Source organism: Microtus oregoni, unplaced genomic scaffold, assembly GCF_018167655.1.
Source record: "Microtus oregoni isolate MIOR12 unplaced genomic scaffold, Mior012 000001F_ref0000356, whole genome shotgun sequence".
In the NCBI taxonomy this organism is placed as follows: domain Eukaryota; kingdom Metazoa; phylum Chordata; class Mammalia; order Rodentia; family Cricetidae; genus Microtus; species Microtus oregoni.
The window spans coordinates 923,429-944,274 of record NW_024543060.1 but is presented as its reverse complement, the minus strand read 5'-3'; the positions used below and the strand labels follow the sequence as shown (position 1 = coordinate 944,274).

Genomic DNA, 20,846 nt, shown 5'->3' with positions numbered 1-20,846 from the left:
GGCCCGTCAGTGTTGGAACAAACTGTGTTTTAGGGTTCCACAGAGCTTGCAGGTGAACAGGCACCACCTTGGATTTTCATTGTGGTAAAGAGGGTTGATGGAGTTCTCCCACATGCTAAGCCTCATTGGCAGGCCATTTGTTGGTGGGGCCAACACTCTGCTTCAGCCATAGGCAATGCCAAGGAAGTTATATTACAGTTTATATACTGTGAATAAAATAAACAAGAATTTGCTTTATTCCTTTTCAGAGGGCGGGCTTTTAGCATGCAGTGGAGCTTGATACATTGTCTGTGGGAACTCTGATGTTTCCTGTAAGGTACTACTACCATGGAATTGCTGCTTGGTCCCCATGTTTTTCCATGCTTCTCGCCCTAGAGATACAGTTCAGGGTGCATAACTACTGCAGGGGGCTTTGCAATAGCTCTTACCATGGGAGGTGATAGCTACTAATGCTGAACTTCTTTGCACTGCCCATTAGTGAAGGACCAGAAGCTAGAACTGAGGAGCTTCTGCAGCTTCCTCAGAAGCACTTAAGGAGAGTACACACCTTGACCCCTCTCTGGAGCTTTGCCAACCTATCAGTTTGAAATTCTTTGCAGGGGCCATTGTCCTTCGTCTGCTTGTGGTTTTGTTTTGTTTTAATTTTGCTATGCTGCAAAGGGCAGTCACCATAGACTTAGCTTCCTTGTGTCTGGAATTTTCATCTTCAATGGAATAAGGTCAACTCAAACCTTAGAGAAACTCTTTTCACTTCCATACAAGATGAGTATACTCACTTACAATTCTCCTACCACCACTAGTCCAGAGACAAAGCAACAGCAGCAACACTGTGCTACTGCTTTAACACTTCAGCTTGTGATATTGATTCTGGCTAAGATGTCTTATAGTGCTCAAGATCATAGGTGTTTTGTACACCAATTTATTATAAGTAGTAACTTTTGATAAGTTTGTCTCTATTTGAAACATACAAAGAAGTCTCAATTAAGAGTTATCTATATTTGTTTTCTATAAATCAATATTCGCTTTAAATTTTAAACTCATTTGGGGACAAAGTATATGTAGTAAAAAAAATATTGGCCTTGGCATTTAATGCTCTTATATTTTACAATTGATTATAACATATTTTGGTTTTCTACTTTATAGGTAGTCGAAGACTAAAAGATGAGGTCTCACTCAGGTAAGAATGTCTGGATTTTAAAATACACTGAGCATGTAGCGAATATAAAGTTTAGAAGCTGCCACCATGTTTTTCTCTGTGTAAGGCAGTTTCAGCTTCTTGATTATATGCTAATCAAAGCTGAATATTTATCTATGGAGAAGCATATAGTTTTAAATAACTGATTATTCCTCTGATACAGCATGAAATGCTATTAGGACTCCCTGTCTGTGGAGGTGATTCAGTGGGTAAAGTGCTGGCTGTGTATATGGGAAAATGGGAGACGGATTCCCAGGGTCTATATGAGGCCTGTTGGTCTTGTGTGCTTCTAAAATTCTGGTGAGGTTATGATGAGATTGCACGTGGACAGAGAGCATCTCCTGACATTTTCTGGATTGCTTGCCTGAGGTTTGCATTCATGAGTGAGAGATCCAGCTAGTAAACTAATGCTTAAGGTTAGGGTCAACTCCCAAGTCTATATTCCAATCACCACACCTACACACTGGCATGTATTTATCTTAAATCACACATACATAGAAATACACAGCATATAACATATTTTGCACATATATGTAAAAGGATCAATTTTCAAGTCATTAATCTTTTTCACTAATTTGTTTGTTTGAGTTGTCTGTGGGAAGAGTGTGAATAATATGGCAAGGTTCAAAACTCTCCAAGGCTTTGCTAAAGATTACCTCAGAATGGCCTTATAGACATGCTTCTGTCCAGCAGGTTAATAGCTTCCTTAATGAGTTACCCAACTGTGGTGATTCACAAGGTAGGTGAAGTCAGAAAAACAAACTGGTTAGTCCAGAGCTTACCAACCAGAAGCCCTGAAATTTGGAGCTCTTAGCTGTAGTTCGGATGGAGTAGAGCTGAGGGTACTGTATTGCTCTGCAGTGCCCTGTAAATACTCAAGACTTGTGCAGGAAGTACTGGCCATTGTGTATAAAGAGGATCCTCATAGATCAAGGTGGTTTTGGTGCATGCTTTTAATCCTAGCACTCAGAAAAGCAGAGGCAGGCGGATCTGTGAGTTCAAGGCAAGCGTGGTTTACAAGAACCAGTTCCAGGACAGGCTTCAAAACTACAGAGAAACTCTGTCTCAAAAAACAAAACAAAACAAAAAAAAAGAATTTCATCATGTACTTGCGCACAGACTACCAATAAAGCAGCTTCAAATCACCAAAATATGGTGAATTCTGATATTGTTGGCAGCTTGAGGTTTAGATGTTTAGATTTTTCGATGTTTGATGTTTAGATCAAGATGTTGCTCCCGAAGCAATATCTTGGGAGAGAGTGAGTGACTAAATGTAATGCCTAAAAAGTTTCTTGACAGAAAACAGGACAAGGTGCTGTAGGTTTAGGGGGAGAAATGAAATAGGAGCATTACGTACTTAGAGCATAAAACAGTCAGTTACTGCAACCATCAGAACAAAGTGTGTGGAAAAACCGCCATTCCCCTGTCTTGTGTGCTTGGATGTGTGTGCCTGAGTGTGTGTGTGTGTGTGTGTGTGTGTGTGTGTGTGTTGTTTTAATCAAGAGCTAAATTTTCTATGTTATTCTCCATGAGGAAAGGTGGAAAGGAGAGCAGTCATTAATCATCACCAACTGTTGAAGAATGAATTCAGAATTATTTGGCTCGGCCTCTTTGCCCATGCCTTTAATCCCAGAATGTGGGAGGCAGGAGGCATAGATCTCTTTGATTTCAAGACAAACACGAAACATATAGTGTATTAAAAGTTAGCTGGAATACATAATGAGATCCTGTTTCAAAAAATGTTTTTGTAAATATGTAACGTAAGATGTATGAGGGACTCAAAAATAAAGAATTTATGTAATATGTAATATAAGATGTATTAGGGACTCAAAAATAAAGAATTTATAAACATGCTAAGTGTTTTTATATGGATAATTAAATGATGATCACTTTCAACATATGTCACAGTGAAGGAACAATGACAAGAGAGCCAGAGCAGAGAAAGAAAAAGTGTGTCACCTTCAACAAAGGTAAGAATTACTCCATCTGTCCTACCTTCCCCGAAGAAGAAGGAATAAGGAAGAGTAAAGATTTTTAGACCCCAAAAAGGAGTTAAGGAAAACAAGTATAAATCAAGCACTTTCAAGTGTGAAGTATTTTTGTCAAAACATTGCTTATTTCACTTTAATGCTGATATCTGTACAGCTTTTGAATAAATGAGAAAACATCTTTACACAGCACATGTCTTCCATAGTCACATTGCAGCAAATAGGATTGTCAGAAATACAGATTCTCCTTGAGTTTATGACAAATGCCTTGTATTTTGCACTGCATATCGCTAACACATCTCACTGCCACTAAAATAAAATTAAGTCACAAAAAACCTTAATCAATTATTTTCATTAACTAATTTCCTACCTTATGATGTTATTAAATCATCTGAGTTCTTAAATGTCTGTGAAAGTTCTCAGTTTGGAAAGTTTTGGCATACTGTATAATTGTTTTCTTTAGAAATCTCCTACTTTAGGGTGGAAGTGTTTCTTTTACAGTGAATGCATTGATTTTAGGAAGACTTAACAATCCTTATATGTTTTCCTTTTCTTTCTTTTTCTTCTTCCTTTTTCTTGGTCCCTGCCTCCCCTCGTTCCTTCCACCCATCCCTAAATCAGTCCCTCCCTCCCTCCCTCCCTCCCTCCCTCCTTTCTTTCTTTCTTTCTTTGTTTGTTTCTTTCTTTTCTCTGAAGTGCTAGAGGTTGAACATAAGGCTTTGGGAGCATTGTAGGCAAGCACCCTACCCATTATCTCTGCCTTCTGTTTTTGTTAAAAAGAACATGGTAAGGGTGTATATCATTTCCATACTGCAAAGCATGATTCAAGAATAAAAACTGAAACAAGGAGCTGGAGAGATGGCTCAGAGGTGAAGAGCACTGGCAGCTCTTCCAGAGGTCCTGAGTTCAATTCCCAGCAACCACATGGTGGCTCACAATCATCTGTAATGAGATCTGGTGCCCTCTTCTGGCCTGCAGGAATATATGCAGACAAAACACTGTAGCTATAATAAATCTTAAAAAAATTGAAACAAAAAGCAAAGTGAAGAAAATGACATCATTCTGTATTTCAAATAATTATCTGCTTCTCCGTTGAGTCTGGAGAGACTTTGTGGCAGTGGCAGGAGCACCACGTAGTATTTACTTTCATCAGCTTTCATCACAGTGTCTGTCAGTGACAACCACACTAAGTAGAGAATGCAAAACCCTCTTCTCTCAAGAGGTAAGATGAAGAGAGTCAATATTATTGTGATGGAGACAGCTTTGTGTCACTGTATTATGAAGTTTGCTGTTCATGGCATCTGTGGTGGTGAGAACTGACTGAGGCCTCCTGCATAATAAGCATAGGCTTTCCTACTGAGCCGCAATCCCAGTCCACTAGTTGGTGGCTGAAATGGCTGTCCTGAGACATGGGGGAATGCTGAAAAGGCACACTAAGTTTCCTTGACTTTAAACAAGACAAAAATGAATGATTTCATTTCTTTTTTGGTTTGTTTATGATTATTTTAGGGGTTTTTTTGAGACAGGGTTTTTCTGTATGTATATTTGGAGCCTTCCCTTTAATGTATTCTCTACACAAGCTTGTCTTGAACTCCAATAGAGCCTCCTGCCTCTGTTTCCAAGCACTGGGATTAAAGGTGTGAGCCACCACTACCAGCCTCCAATGTTTCATTTCTAAAAGCAAACTGCAAGTGAACAGTGAAGGACTGAGTGAGTTTATTGTTTACATATGTGAACTTGTACAATGATCCTATGTCAGAAGGAAGCCCATGGAATTTGCTGCTCCAGTCTCACAGCTTCTTCTCTGATGCTCTTGCACTTGAGGTCGAGCTTGGGGTTATTACTCCCAAGGGAGAGATCTTTCCAGTAATTCATTTCAGGGGAGATGATGCCTGCTATCATGAGCATCCTTTAAGCTGCATATAAGTCTGGGAACACAGATGGAACTAAGGATATTCCTTCCCCAAAAGGGATGAGGAGAGGAAGCTTGATGCCTGCCCTCCCTTGAGCTGTTATGTAAAGGTCTCTGTCCCTCTTCTCTTTCTTTCTGCCAGGTTTCATCCTGATACAAAAAGACAGAAACAATACATATAGTCCCAGTGGTAGGAATTTGCCTGATAAAATGAACAATTTTAACTAAAAGGCTCAACAAGGTTCTTTGTTTCCTTGAAGAACAAAAATATGTATAGGCCCATGGATCTTGTTTTCCATTTTGAATCTGTTGTTTTGTTTGTGAGACACAGTTTTATTGTTATGTAGTTCTGGCTGTCTTGGGAATCACAGGGTGATTGTTTATTTTTAGGTATTGTGCTTGATAAGTTTAAGTCTTGTTTGATTTGAAATAAACAAAATGGATTAATTCTACATGAACAAATTTCCTAAAAAAGAGTATTTAGAATAGTCTAGATTAGTCTCAAAAATGGATACTATGTATCTAATCATTTTATATGTTATATTTCTCTAGCATTGTAACAAATTCATTTTGATTTTTTTAGAAGTACATTACAATACCAATAAGAAGCCTTTTTGCAGGTAAGGTCTAAGAATACAATAATACTAAGGAAATTCCAAGATAACAAGCCAATTATTGATTGTATTCTCAGATAGATACTGATTTATACACTCAATTTTTGCTTTGTCTTACAATCCCCATAGTATTATCAATGTATTTTAGCAAGAAATATTGTTGTTTTTAGATCGTGGACATGAGTTGTATACGCAACCATCATGTCCCAAGTACCAATTCTGCGATTTGGAAAATGAGCCCACTGATGATAACCACACTCTCTATGTCCATCTGACACTTAGTGCCTTTTCAATTTTTTTCTGAAATCAGCTAGTGAACTAGATCTTCATCGCATTTGTCATTCTGAGAGCTGACAGGATTTGGGATCATTCTGCATTATCACACAGTGTTACAAGAAGCCAACAAAGTACTTTCTTCCTTTGACACCATCTCCACATGCAGAGGCCCTTTTGTTCTGTGTAGGACCCTTTTATAGATGGTGGAAGATCCCATGCCTTCCTCCTACCACAGTGCTCCATCCATCACTTTTCCATTCCTTTGAGCTGTTTTCTACAGTAATGAAGTCTCTGGATCTCAGTAGATTATCTGGATGTAGAGAGCCAAACTGTGGCATGTTTACTCTTTATGTGTCTATAAAAGGGGCTTTGTCTTCCCCATCAGTAGGACATGAACATAGAGTAAAAGGCCCCTTCTGTCAGTGATCTGCTATCTCAGACACTGATTTGGCAGAAAATTAAAGGTGGTATGTCAAGCTAGTTCTGTGCTCATCTTAATTGATTACTTCCATAATAGAGGACAATTGTGTTATCATTTGTGGGAACATGTATCATAAAGCATTTGACACACATTAGTAAATTGCTTATTACTAATTATTTATTAATAAATTACTCCAAGTTAAAAGGTCCAAAGTGCAGATTCATAAATTACAGTAGCTACAACTGTTCAAAGACACACCTTGTAAAAATCATGTTCTATTCTACTAGGAATTCTAAACTGTCTCAAGCTAATAACCTGAAATTATCCACTGAGTTTTATTGTTGTTTGTTCATATTTTTATCTCATTAAGTTAATAACAATGCTCATTTGGCATAGAAACAGGCCAATTGTGGTTTCAAGATTCACTCATGAATGGACTACTAAGGGGCAGCTTGAGCATAGCCTAGGCCATGGTATCTTGTCAGAGTGCTAGCAGAAGCAGGAATCTATTCTATGGTCCACAAACAAACCTTGTGAGAGATAGCATCACATGCATTGAGAGCTCACAAAGTAACCTGAGAGAGAGGGATTCTGTGATGCTCTAGGAGCAGATGATGACATGACAAATGGAATCGGGGTACTAATTACATTGAGCACAAGAGTGACCATCAGTTACTACAATTTTAAAAAATGTGCTGGAAAGAAACTACTGTCTTTGGTGTTCTCTCTCTCTCTCTGTGTCTCTCTTTCTCTCTCTATCTCTTTCTGTCTTTCTCTCTTTGTCTCCCTCATGTGTGTCTATGCTTTCGGTGGACTAATTTCTGTAGACTAAATCTTTCCTTTCTTTCACATGGGAAAAGTTTTAAAAAAGTGTCACCAAACCTAATCAACTGATTGAAGGACAAGTTAATGCTTGACTGTAAATCTCTAATGTATGTTAGGAAATCAAACAGCAAATAATCAAAGCATTTGGTAAATGTTCTTGTATGAATATTAAGATATTACATTTTAAAATATGCAACAGCGGCATACGACCACCTGGAGAGCTGAAACCAATACTTAAGAAGTCTCTTCAGATCAGTGGAGGTAAGAGTAATCATGAATACTTTGCTGCTACTTACCTAGTTCCAATAGCAACTTAATTCATTCAAAAAAGGAACAAAGTAAATAAGATATAAACGTAATTTCATTTTTTAAAATTTGCCTCCTAATGTTCTTCACATTCAAAATTATTTCAGAAATGATTTTCTGAGAAATTTCAGTATCAAACTATATTATCTGAACCATGTTTATTTATTTAACATAGCCACTGATGCACACAGTATCTTTGTATAAATATAAGGACCTCTAACTAGTCCACAGTATGTGTCCTCTAGAGTTATGTGACAGCAATTTTGCTTGTTATAAAATGAATTTTTCTTTCATTTTTATAATAAATATATTACATTTTTGCTACATATATATTAGTGTCAATGAAAGGTGATCATGTAAAAAACAGAAATACAGTATTCAATTACTTTCATTAAGGATTTTGAGAACTAAATTAACTACATTTTATGGGTTTTGTTCCTTTCTGTAATTTCTCTACTTAGACATATTAGAAAATTCACATATGGTTTTATGTTTATCTTTAATTATCTGCTATTTAATCTGACTATTTCTTGGCATACGAAATAATAGGCTTGATCAACTTTTTTAAAAAATGGACTTTGAGTCCTGTAGGCAGTGCTGCGGATTAAACACTGCCATTCTAAGCATTCTAGACTAGCGCTCGCCCTAATGGCTATACCGCCAGCACCTTCTCCTTTGGTTTTATTAGTGGAGGATATGGTGATACTTGGTTTATATGCTGATAGACATAATTTCCAGAACAATTTGCCACAGTAGGAGGAAGGCTGAGAAAAGAGCATCATTCTGCAGGGGACAGCACTGACTGGTCCACTGAGTCTGGATAAGATTCTAAGAGTGGAAGGAACACTGCAGAGTTTGGGCTCTCCGCTGTCACCACAGTGTCTTTCACACCTGCTTTGCCTATAGAGAGCACAGCATCAAGTGAATAGGAGTATGTGGAGTGTAGAGGGTCTGAAAGACTTTATTGAAAAGAGTCAGTATTATTGTAATGTGGGTGACTGTCCTTTACATTATTTCCACACTAAATTTCCTTTGTGGTGACGATGGTTGATGGAGGTCTCCCACATGCTAAGCCTCATTGGCAGTCCATTTGTTGGTGGGACAAATGCTTTGCCTCAGCCATAGGCAATGTCAAGGAGGTTATACTGCAGTTTCCATACTGTGAATGAAATAAGCAAAAATTTGCTTTATTCCTTTGTAGAGGGCAGGCTGTTAGCATGAAGTGAAAGCTGCTCACTTGAAGCTGTGTATGTGTGGACACAAACGTTTCCTGTGAGGTACTACTCCCATGGAATTGCTGCTTTTTCCCCATGTCTCTTTCATGCTTCTTGCCCTGGAGATACAGTTCAGGGTCATAACTACTGCAGGGGGCTTTCCCATAGCTCTTACCATGGGAGGTGATAGCAGCTAGTGCTGAGGTTCTTTGCACTGCCCATTAGCAAGGGACCAGAAGCTAGAATTGAGGGGCTTCTGCATCTTCCTCAGAAGCACTTGAGGAGAGTACACACAATGCCCTCTCTCTCTCTGTATGTAGCTTTGCCACCCTGGCATCTGGAAATTCTTTGCCCTTGGTCTACCTGTGTTTCTTAACTTTTGCTATGCTGCAAAGAGCAGTTCTCATAGACTTAGCTTCCCTGTGTCTGGAATTTTCATCGTCAACGAAATAAGTTCAACTTAATCTTTAGAGAGGCTCTTTTCACTTCCATGCAAGATGAGTATGCTCACTTGCAATTCTCCTAACACCACTAGTCCAGAGATAAATCCAGCAGCAGCAACACTGTGCTACCAATTAACACTTCAGCTTGTGATATTGATTCTGGTTAAGATGTCAGTTTCTCTGTTTGATAATGCTCATGATCATAGGTATTTTGTATACCAATTTATTATTAGTATCGACTTTTGATAAAATTGTCTCTGTATTTTAAACATACAAAGAAGTGTAAATTAAGAGTTATCCTTGTTTTTATTGTCTATAAATCAGTATTCACCTTGAAGGCTACACAGATTCAAAGTATATGTAGTAACAAAGCATTGGCCTTGGCATTCAATGCTCTTTTTTCTACAGTTGCTTATAACATATTTTGCTTTCTACTCTGTAGATAATGGAAGAAATCAAGACCAAATCCCACTCAGGTAAGAATGTCTGGATTTTAAATACAGTATGTAGAGAATATAAAGTTCAGAAGCTGGCACCAAGTTTTCCTCTGTGTAAGACAATTTTAGCTTCTTGATTATTCGCTAATGAAAGCTGAATTATGCCTCAGATACAGCGTGCAATGATGTTAGGACTCCCTGTCTGTGGCGGTGATTCAGCAGATAAAATGCTGGCTGTGCATATGGGAGAATGGGAGATGGATGCCCAGGGTCCACATGAGGCCTGTTGGTCTTGTGCGCTTCTAAAATCCTGGTGAGCTTTGGTGAGATTGCAGGTGGAGACAGAGCATACTCTCACATTTTTCTGGATGTCTTGCCTGGATTGCTAGCCTGGGGCTTGCATTCATGAATGAGATTCAGCCATATAACTAAGGCTGAGGGTGAGGGTCGACACCCAAGTCTGTACTCCAATCACCACACCTATACATTGGCATGTATTTATCTGAAATCATACATACTTACAAATACACTGCACATAACATGCAGTTACATATATGTAAAAATATTAGTTTTCAGGCTGTTAATCCTGTTTACTAGTATGTTTGGGACAAGGTGTTTGCTGGGAAGAGTGTGGGCAAAACTCTCCCAAACTTTGCTGAGAAAATCACCTCAGAATGGCCTTATAGACATGCTTCTGCTTAGCAGGTTTATTTCCCTCTTAATGAGTTCCGCCTCGGTGGTGAATCCCTAGGTAGGTGGAAGTTACAAAAAGAAAGTGTTTGATCCAGAGTTTGTCAATCAGAAACCCTGAAATTAGGAACTTTTAGCTGTAGATCCGATGAATCAAAGCTGAGGGGACAGTGTTGCTCCCTAGTGTCCTATAAAATGACTCAGAAATACCCTTGAGTATAAAGAGTTTCAACATATGCATGTGGACACACTATAAAATCTTCAAGGCACCAAAATATGATGACTTCTGAGACTGATGGCAACTTAATGCTTAGACATAGAGTCCATTTCATGTTTTCCCAGAGCAACTCTTTGAAGAGAGTGCTATGAAATGAAATGCCTAATTTTTTTTTTTTTTACAAAAAACAGGCCATGGTACATTAGGTTTAGGGGAACAAATGAAATAGGAGCATTAAGTGCTCAAAACCATCAGTTACTGCAACCATCATAACAAGTGTGTGCAAAACTCGCCATTTCCCCCTCTTATGTGATTGGATGTGTGTGTGTGTTGCATGTGTGTGTTGCATGTGTGCATGTGTCTGTGCCTGTTGCATGCTTTGCATATTTTTTTGTGCAGACATGAGGGAAAGAGGAGGATATTGGTGTCTTGAATCATTCTCTAACTTATCCACTTGACATAAGATCTCTGACTGACCCTGGAGCTGGTCTGGCAGCCAACAAGCCCAAATGGTAGCCTGTTCCACCCACAGTACTGGGGTACATGTGCATGTGTCCATGCCCAGTTTTTTATGTGGATGCTGAAGATTCAAACTCAGGTTGATTTGTGTTGGCAGCAAACATTCTTATTGACTGAGCCATCTCCCAAACCACTGGCTTTTTAAATTTTCATTTTTAAATAGAACTATGAGTGAGTCTTCACTGAATGTTACATAGATTGAGACAAGTTGAAACTGCCAAAGTAAAAACTTTTTAAAACCTGGGTCAACGTTGAATTACATAAATGCAAAAATATAGTGCACAGATAACAAATCTTTCAAGAGAGATGCTCTAAGGACCAAACTCACCCCTCACTGCATGCTTTTATTCTAAAGGCTCTCTGAAAACCCTCATGTTACAACAGAGGACACGGCCACCACCTCTGCTATTAAGGTAAAATTCTCCTTTGTGAAATTTGTTTCCTTATGAATTTTGTTAAAATGCAGCAGTACTCTACCTATCACAGTTTTATATGGAAATTTGGTCAGAGAAAAGTGTTTGGTATCAGTGAACCATCCTTTCTATAAATTCCAGTGAGCAGTAAGTCCTTGCAGATAGCGGTGGCTCAATAGGAGAATGAACTGGAAACACAGGGAGTGGAAGATTGAGTGCAGTTCTCATATATTAGAAGATGCCTGGTGCTTGATCAAGGATGGTTTGCAGAAATAGATACACATTAGACTGATTTTTAAAACAACTGTGATGATACATCTGAATACATTTTAGAGGGTCCGGTTATTGTAGTGGTCCAGGCATCACCCAGGTGCCTTTTCTCTCAGCATAATTGCAGGTAGGTTGTCTCTTCCCTTGGATAGTCCTATTTCAGGATCACAGATAAAAGCATCTCCTCCGTTTGTCTCTTTTCTTCTGTGTTTATATTAGCAAGAAATTTTGGAAATTTAGATATTTGTAATCTGTTCAACCAAGTTTTCATTATGAAGAGATTACAGACTGTTTTCTATTTGATTCCACTAGGAGGATATTGACAACTCTTCCTCCAGGTGCACAGTAAGTATTTTTCCCCAATTAGCCAGCAATTGTAGATGTGAAGATTCAATTACCATATAGTAATACTTTGGTTTCTGGATATTTGCTCTGTACTTGACAATAATATACACTCTGATTCTTTGTATCATGTTTTTATTTATTTATTTTACTTTTTTTTATTCTTTAAGACAATCTTTTTTATTTTACATACCAACCCCAATTCCCTCTCCCTCCCTTCTGCCTGCTCTCCCAACACCCCACCACCCCACTCCACACTACCCCACTCCCCATTCATTCCTCATAGAGGATAAGGTCTCCCACGGGGAGTCAACAAAGTCTGTCATATTCCTTGAGGCAGGATTAAGGCTATCCTCCCTGTATCTAGGCTGAGTAGAGTATCCCTCCATAGGGAATGGGTTCCAAAAAGCCAGTTCACATACTAGGGGTAAATAAATACTGGACCCACTGCCAGTGGACTAACAAAACTGACCAAACCATATGACTGTCACCCACATTCAGAGGGCCTAGTTTGGTCCTGTGCCAGTTCCCTAGTTGTCAGTCAGGAGCCAGTGAGCTCCCACAACCTTGGGTCAGCTGTTTCTGCAGGGGTTTTTTTTTTCTATAATCAACCTCATATTTGATCACAAAGCAAATCTCAACAGATTAAAAAAAGTGGAAATAACCCCGTGTCTTATTGGATCACCTATGGGTTAAAGTTAGAATTCAACAAGACTAATTGCAAAAATTCTACGTATTCATGGAAACTGAACAATTCTCAACAGAATTACCCCTGGATCAAGGAAAAATAAAGGAAGCCTTCCTAGAATTTAATGAAAATGAATGCATGACATACCCAAATCTTTGGGATACTTTGAAAGCATTACTAACAGGAAAATTCATAGCACTAAGTGCCTACATAAAGAACCTGGAGAAATCTCACCCTAGCATCTTAACAACACACCTGAAAGCTCTAGAACAAAAAAGGGAGTCTCACCCAGGAGGAGTGGATACCAGGAAATTATCAATTTGAGGACTAAAATCAATAAAATAGAAACAAAGTAAATGAAACAAAGAGTCATTGGGACAAAGAAATGGGTTTTTGAGAAAATCAGCAAGATAGACAAACCCTTATTCAAACTAATCAAAAGAAAGAGAGACAAAATCCATATTAACAAAATCAGAAATGAAAAGGGGGACATAACATCAGACACTGAGGAAATCCAGAGAATTATCAGGTCATATTTCAAAAATCTGTATTTGAGAAAAGTGAAAAATGTAAAGGAAATGGACAATTTTCTTTTGTGTTTTAACCCTTCAGAAGGTATAAAGCAAACAGAAGAGCTCGCTCTGTTTGTATACCCTACTTAACATTACAAATGGCTAACAACTAGCTAGTTACCTTGAACCATCTAAATTCAACATTAGGAGAGACAGGGGCAGACTTGACATAATTATGACACTTAATAAAACCATTAGTAACTGTAATTTTAATATTGTCAGAACCAAACTCAAATGCTCTTTCTTTTAAGCCTAATCCAACTTGGTTTCTGAATTAATATTAGCTATTATGTATGATCAAAGTGAGTCATTGGTCAAGGGAGGTCTTAGCAGGGAGACAGATCTCAAGTGATTTTAATAAACAGACATTCAGTTGCCAGACATCTTCCAAGATTTCAGTGAAAAATCATTAGCATATAAATTGACATGATTAATACAAATGCAAATTTTAGACTAATGTCAAAATTTTAGTTTGATACAGAAAGTAAATGGTAATGTGATGAGTGTGGCAACCATGGAGTGTTCCCCTTGGCGTGAAGGGACCAACATCTTGGATATGCAAAGGATTAGAATACAAACCACAATATACAAACCACAATATCACTAATAGAAATGAGATCTTAGCACAGAAACATTGCGAGACCCTGTCTCACCCAGTGAAAGCAGAGAGCTGCCTCCTGAAAGTTATCCTATGCCCTTCACACACACACACACACACACACACACACACACACACACACACACACACGTGCACGCACACATGTATGCATGCACGTATACACACACGCACTAGCATAGCACAAACAGGCATATTAATTCAAGCACACAAGCAAACACACACTCCAATAGTAATTTTAGGATAATACAATATTGATTATTCAGATAATAAATGGTATCTATATATTCATTGGCACTCCTGTTGTGTAACTAACATATAAGGAAAATATTTTCAGGGTCTTCTCTGTCATCTTCAGTGTTTCTAACTTCCATGTGACATGTGTCCTGGAAAACTATACTTGTACCATGTGGCCCTTTCATTCCCTTTTTATAACTGGCATAAGCATATTTAGTTAATGATGAAGCAATGAGTGAAACATATGGCGTGTGAAAATGTGTCTAAGGCTCACAAATCTCTAGCTTTGATGTGTTCACGCTCATCATTCTCAAGGAAACCAAATGCACTGAACATTTTCACATGATGCCCTTGAGCAGTTCGGACACACATGTAGTATGTTACTTCCTCATCTGTTTTCCTTTACAAACAATGCTTCTCAAGCTATTTTGTTTACCATCTCCACGTTACATTGTTTGATCATGTTGAGTAAGCTCTGGAACGTTTGAGTATTTCACATAAGTAGCACAAATCCTCCTCAAACCTGGTACAGAAAGGTAAACATAGACTGCTAAGTTAGGAGTCTCCCTGAGATGTCATGAATGATTAAGGCCTAGCATCATTATTTGTAATTGGAATAAAAGTTGGGGAGGCTCTCCTTCTGACAAACAGCATCAAATGCATTTTCAAAACTGGCACTTCCTAAATATATTTATTTATTTATTAATTAAAGATTTCTGCCTCCTCCCCGCCACCGCCTCCCATTTCCCTCCCCCTCCCCCAGTCAAGTCCCCCTCTCTCGTCTGTCCGAAGAGCAATCAGGGTTCCCTGCCCTGTGGGAAGTCCAAGGACCACCCACCTCCATGCAGGTCTAGTAAGGCACATGGTTCCAATGGGATACATACAATTTCATCACCACCGTGATTGAGGCCGGCAGGCATGGTGCTGTAGCAGCAGCTGAGAGTTACATTTAAATCTATACAAGGAACCAAGAGCTCACTAGAAATGGCACCAGTCTTCTGAAACCCAAGACCACACAACTCCTCCAACAAGGCCACACCACCTATCCTTCCCCCCAAATAGTTCCACTACCTGGAAACCAACATTCAAATATACGAGCCCATGAGTCTGTTCTCATTCAAGCCACCACAGAGATGCTGGAACAGGCCATCGCATTCATCAGCCATATATAAAAACAGTCATAGCTAAGGAGTAAGAGTTTGGATGGCATCTCCCAGAACCCTTCCTTCAGCCCCATAGTTTCCATGTGCTGTGGGAAGTGGCACACTTTATTCATGCATTTCAAAAGTCACCCTCACTATTCTGTTATCCCGGGAACCTAATGGGCAATTGTGAAAGCCATGGGGAAAGCAGTAGTGTGGTGCAGAAGAGCGAGGTTCTTTTTGTTTCCGAAGCCCCCGATTGTCACATTCTCTTAATCTGGATGGAATGTAAAATCCTTGTCATAAAGACAGGAGAGGACACATTGTGTCTTTTTTTCCATCTTTCTTTTATAGAGCGGTAGCAAAGAACAGTAGAAAAGAAGGCATAAAGCTGAATAGATCCCCTTTTAAGATTCTCAAACTCTGGGCCTTTGACTAAACCAATGGAAGCAAAAGTTTCAGGATATCAGCGGTTATGTGATAAAATTAGCCTGAGAAAACAAACATTTGGGGACTCTAAATCAAGACCCTGACATTAACAGATAAGTTCTAAAATGAACAAAAATAAGTGAGATTTTCAATGAAATCTAACATCTCAAAATTTCCTTAAAGGTTGAAACAAAGAAGGGAGAAGATTTCCTTCCTCCACCTAATATGCATGACATCGTGCCCCAGCCTCCTGCCCATGCCGATGCCACATCAACTTCTCATGTTAGTGAAACAGGTGACAATCGTCAGTCATCCGAGGAAACTACTGTTAACACCACCAGCGTTAGTGAAAGAGGTGACAATCTTCAGTCATCGTCATCTAAGGAAACTACTGTAAACAACACCAGCGTTAGTGAAAGAGGTGACAATCGTCGGTCATCTGAAAAAACTACTGTTAACACCATCAGCGTTAGTGAAAGAGGTTACAATATTCCATCATCTGAGGAAACTACTGTTAACAACACCAGCGTGGATCACACACCTCCTCTAGGTACTTATACTGGGCATGCAAGGGGGAGAACACATGCTGTCCCTGACCTTGCTCCTGGTAGCCACACTGGTGACACCATGGACCCTGTGCAACATTCTGACCCTGTTCTTGATACCTGCTTAGAAGAGAACACAGTGTCTTAGCTTCACTACTGACCAGAAATCTGCTCTTGTTTGTATCCCAGGTGACACGTTGGACCCTCAGAATGCTCATATGCGGGTTCTTGCTTCACGTCCTGCTCACGGCACCAGCTATGCAGCGAATACTCCCGTCATGGTTTTTCCAATTTGGGCAGCAACCACATCCTTGCTCCTCCTAACATCGTCAATGTGGTTGCTGCAGTTGGTGGCTTTGACGATGCCGTGGGTATGGAACCTAATTTAGAAATCCTGCACAGTTAAAGTTAAAGGAGCTTAACAAGGTAAGTTAGACCACACCAATGGCTTAAAATAGATAAATATTTCTGTGCGGGAAATCCAATTCTCTTTGGCTCTAATATGCATGATGATAAATAAATTTCATACTTTGTATAGGACTCTTTAGATATTACCTATAACTAGAAAAAAATGATTATCTTTTCTAGTCATATTGAAAATGCATCACATAAAATTAACACAATCAGTTTAGTCCAACCAAACTGACCAAGTAAAGTTGGTAAGCACACAGTTGCCTCCCATGCTGGAATGAGGAAATGATTTTCACTCTTAATGTGAAACTTGTATTTTCTGAATGGCGAAGCAGGGAAATGTAACTGTTAGATATTAGTTGTTATTTTTCTGTGTCCATACACTGTGACTTATGTGGACAGCATTATTTTGGAAACAAACACCCCAAAAGAAACAACCTCTGAGAATAAAACCAGTGAAACAAGACTCCACATTCTCACCATTCTCAAATACAATGATACTCATTGTGACATGACACTACATAGGATTCTATGGGTGATGCCTCTGTTATTGCTTATCTTGACGATGCTACCAATGATGTTCTTGATACTACTGATAATTCTTGCTTTTCTTTTTAGTTTCTGCTGAACAACCTATGAAGAGCTCCTGTTGTCAAGTGTCAGAAATATTTTTTGAGGTTTTTTTTTTTCATTTTATTGTTTGAAGAATATTTTCAGTTTACTCTTTGACATTTTAATGTATGTAATTCAGATCATCCATGTTGCTCATATCTTCCCCATCCCTGTCCTCTGCCTCCATCCCATCCCCTAACTTGTCCTCATCCCATTTTTGTGTCATTTATCTTAAGGAGTAAGACTTCCAGTAGGATCCCCCACAGCCAAGTGCATGTGGACATTATCAGTTGGACTAAGTGAGTTATTAAAAAAGGGAGGGAGACATAACATCCATCTTTCACCAGTTTTGCAGATAAATTACATATAGTGTTTTGTTCCTTGAATTACTGGCCAGTTTAAAACATTAACTCTTATCTAATTCTATAGACCTTATTATGCTTTCAGTACATGTAAAGCTTGCTAAACTTTCATTCACCTATTTAAACATGTACTGTACATGCATCCCCAGAGAAAGAACACAACTCAAGGGGATACACAAGTCAATAGGAATTTGACTTTATCTAGTGGAATACACTGATAAATTCTGAAAGATAAACAAAAACACTTTGCTACTTGGACTTTCTTACTCCTTGATCAGAAGCCTCCTAGTTGTGCGGAATTCTAAGGAGGTTAAGGAACTGTAATGGAGAGTTGAAAGGAGCAAAGGGTCAAAAGTATTTCCAAGAGGTCAATAAATTCATTATTCTGCCATCCGATAAAATATTGAAATCAATTTCTGCCTAGAATGAATTTCATGAGATTTCCAGAAAAGGAGTAGAGTTGTTCATTTGTAACAAAAGATGACAAATATTAGATGCTGAGTTTGCCACATCTTTATGAATACAAATATAGATATGTATGGGTTCCTTGGCACCCTATTGTTCAACATTCAGGAATGAAAAATTCCACTGAGAGTTGTTGAGGCTAAGAGGCTAGGGCTAGAATATAAGAATCAACATGGCTTATGTGTGTGGGGGTTTATATATTTATATATGTACAATTAAAATACCTGGTCTTTTAAATGAGCTCAATATTTTCAGAATGCATGATTTTAAAACTCTTTTTGAGGAAGCATGTGGAATGTACTGCAGGGGATGAAAGAATACTATAAAAATATATAAAAAATAAATTATAATGTATTTCTGGTTCCTTCATATATATATATATATATATATGTAATCTAGTTCCTTCTTAGTCCACCTCCTTTTTGGTATTCTAAAAAAAAACCTATTAACCTGTTGTACATTATTTTGAAAGATTAAAGATATAAGACACCTTTAAAAATGATGTTGTTATGATATTATTACATTGGCTTTCAAGTGACAATCTGTCAGAAATATTTTATAGAATTTAGAAATTTTCCTCAATTGGACCTTGGGAGCTCAGTCCAGTGCTCCAATGTGGGTCTCTGTCTCTATCTCCATCCATTGCCAGATGAAGGTTCTATGGTGATATGCAAGATATTTATAAGTGTGGGACAGTTCAGGCGTCCTCTCCTCAGCTGCTCAAGGAACAAGCTGGGGACATCTCCTTGGACACCTGGGAACCTCTCTAGATTCCAGTCTCTTGCCAACCCTAAAATGGCTCCCTTAATTAAGATATATACTTCCCTGCTCCCATATCCACTCTTCCTCCATCCCCACCATCCCATTCCCCCAAACTCTCCCCATCCTTCCCTTCTCACTTCTCTCTCCCCCTCTCCACCTCACCCATCCCCCAAGCTCCCAATTTTTGCCTGGCTATCTTGTCTACTTCCAATATCCAGGAGGATAACTATATGTTTTTCTTTGGGTTCACCTTCCTATTTAGCTTCTCTAGGATCACGAAGTATAGGTTCAATGTCCTTTATTTATGGCTAGAATCCACTAATGAGTGAGTACATACCATATTCATCTTTTGGGGTCTGGGTTACCTCACTCAGGATAGTGTGTTCTATTTCCATCCATTTGCATGCAAAATTCAAGATGTCGTTGTTTTTTACCGCTGAGGAGAGAGAACATGAACAAGAAAGTCAGGACCGCAAGGGGTACACCCACCCACTGTGACGGTGGGGCTGATCTAAGGGGAACTCACCAAGTCCAGCTGGACTGGGACTGATGGAGCATGTGATCAAACCGGACTCTCTGAACATGGCTGACAAGGAGGGCTGACTGAGAAGCCAAGGACAATGGCACTGGGTTTTGATTCTACTGCATGTACTGGCTTTGTGGGAACCTAGTCTGTTTGGATGCTCACCTTCCTAGACCTGGATGGAGGAGGGAGGACCTTGGACTTCCCACAGGGCAGGGAACCCTGACTGCTCTTTGGACTGGAGAGGGAGGAGGAGGGGGAATGAGGGGAAGGGGAAGAAAATGGGAGGAGGTGAAAAATTTTAATAATAATAATAAATAAAATCTGTACTTACTCTCAGAAAAAAATAGAAATTATAATGTTAAATATTTCTCTGAAAATTGATACAGTATATATTGAATTTTGTATATAAGTTTTTAGTAGCTTTTCATTAAAATATACTATGAAAATATTTTAAACTATTTCTTTGTATTGTACAAGCTGATGGCATGACCTCTTGGTGACATGTTTAAGGAGAAAGCTTCTATTATAGCTATCAGAGATAGAACAGACAGTGGCACATCAAATCACTCAGAGCAGAAATAGATGTTGGCTGAACATAGTCAACTGCACCTGCCTATGATAGAAGCAGAAACAGAGCAGAGAGGCAGATGGAGAGAGACAGAAGAGGAGACACAGAGAGAGGGAGAGGAACATAGAGACAGGGGGAGACAGAGAGATAGGTTTAGAAAGAGAATGAGAAGCTGGGAGAGGGATGCTTCCGAACTAGAGGGAGTTTAGGGTAGGGGAGCAGGGTAGAAGACCTAGAACACGAGCATGGACTCTGACATGCACAGTGGGTACTGGTGCTACTGAAGGACCTGGAGGCTAGTCTGTACCTTGTTATAGTAATAGCCACCACAGATAGTCAACTTTTCCTACTGCCAGTGAGAAGAGAAATGACCCCTTTGAGAAGAGGAAGTAGCTTCACAAGTTTTTAAGGAATGTTGGATTTATCTACCCTCCAGAAAGCCTCCAAAAGTCCAGGTTGAGCCCATTTCTGGGTATCTGGGCCTGCAATTGCAGTTTTGGAAACTGGAGTTCAATGAATTTTAGTGGATTTTCCAAGGCACAGACAAGTCATGTTGAGGTTTCCCTTCTCACACTGCTCTCACATGAGTGAAAACACCACTCGAACTACTCTATTGGCCTTAACATCCATAGATTTAAACTGTGGCTGCTTACCTGCATTCCCTCTTTACTTTTTATGACATTCCATCACCCAGCACATATTAAGTGAGCAAAGTCCCTCACTGAAGGTGGGGCCTTATGAGCCCCTTCCTGTGTGTGATTATCATTGTGTCCTGGACACCATTTCACAGAAACAATCTTCAACCTCTGCCTCTCACTTCCAAAATTGT

At 39.1% G+C, this 20,846-nt stretch overlaps 2 long non-coding RNA genes across 2 annotated transcripts; one reads left to right on the top strand and one right to left on the bottom strand.

The window, feature by feature from the left end:
• Window positions 1–3,120: 3,120 nt before the first annotated feature.
• Window positions 3,121–12,077, top strand: LOC121461065. Its single transcript, XR_005976149.1, has 5 exons — window positions 3,121–3,165; window positions 7,431–7,492; window positions 9,637–9,670; window positions 11,413–11,470; window positions 12,053–12,077. It is a non-coding gene; the product is annotated as an uncharacterized LOC121461065 (long non-coding RNA).
• On the bottom strand, window positions 5,234–19,309 carry LOC121461069. Its single transcript, XR_005976150.1, has 3 exons — window positions 19,261–19,309; window positions 16,473–16,705; window positions 5,234–5,245 (listed from the first exon to the last, which is right to left on the bottom strand). It is a non-coding gene; the product is annotated as an uncharacterized LOC121461069 (long non-coding RNA).
• Between the last annotated feature and the right edge of the window lie 1,537 nt (window positions 19,310–20,846).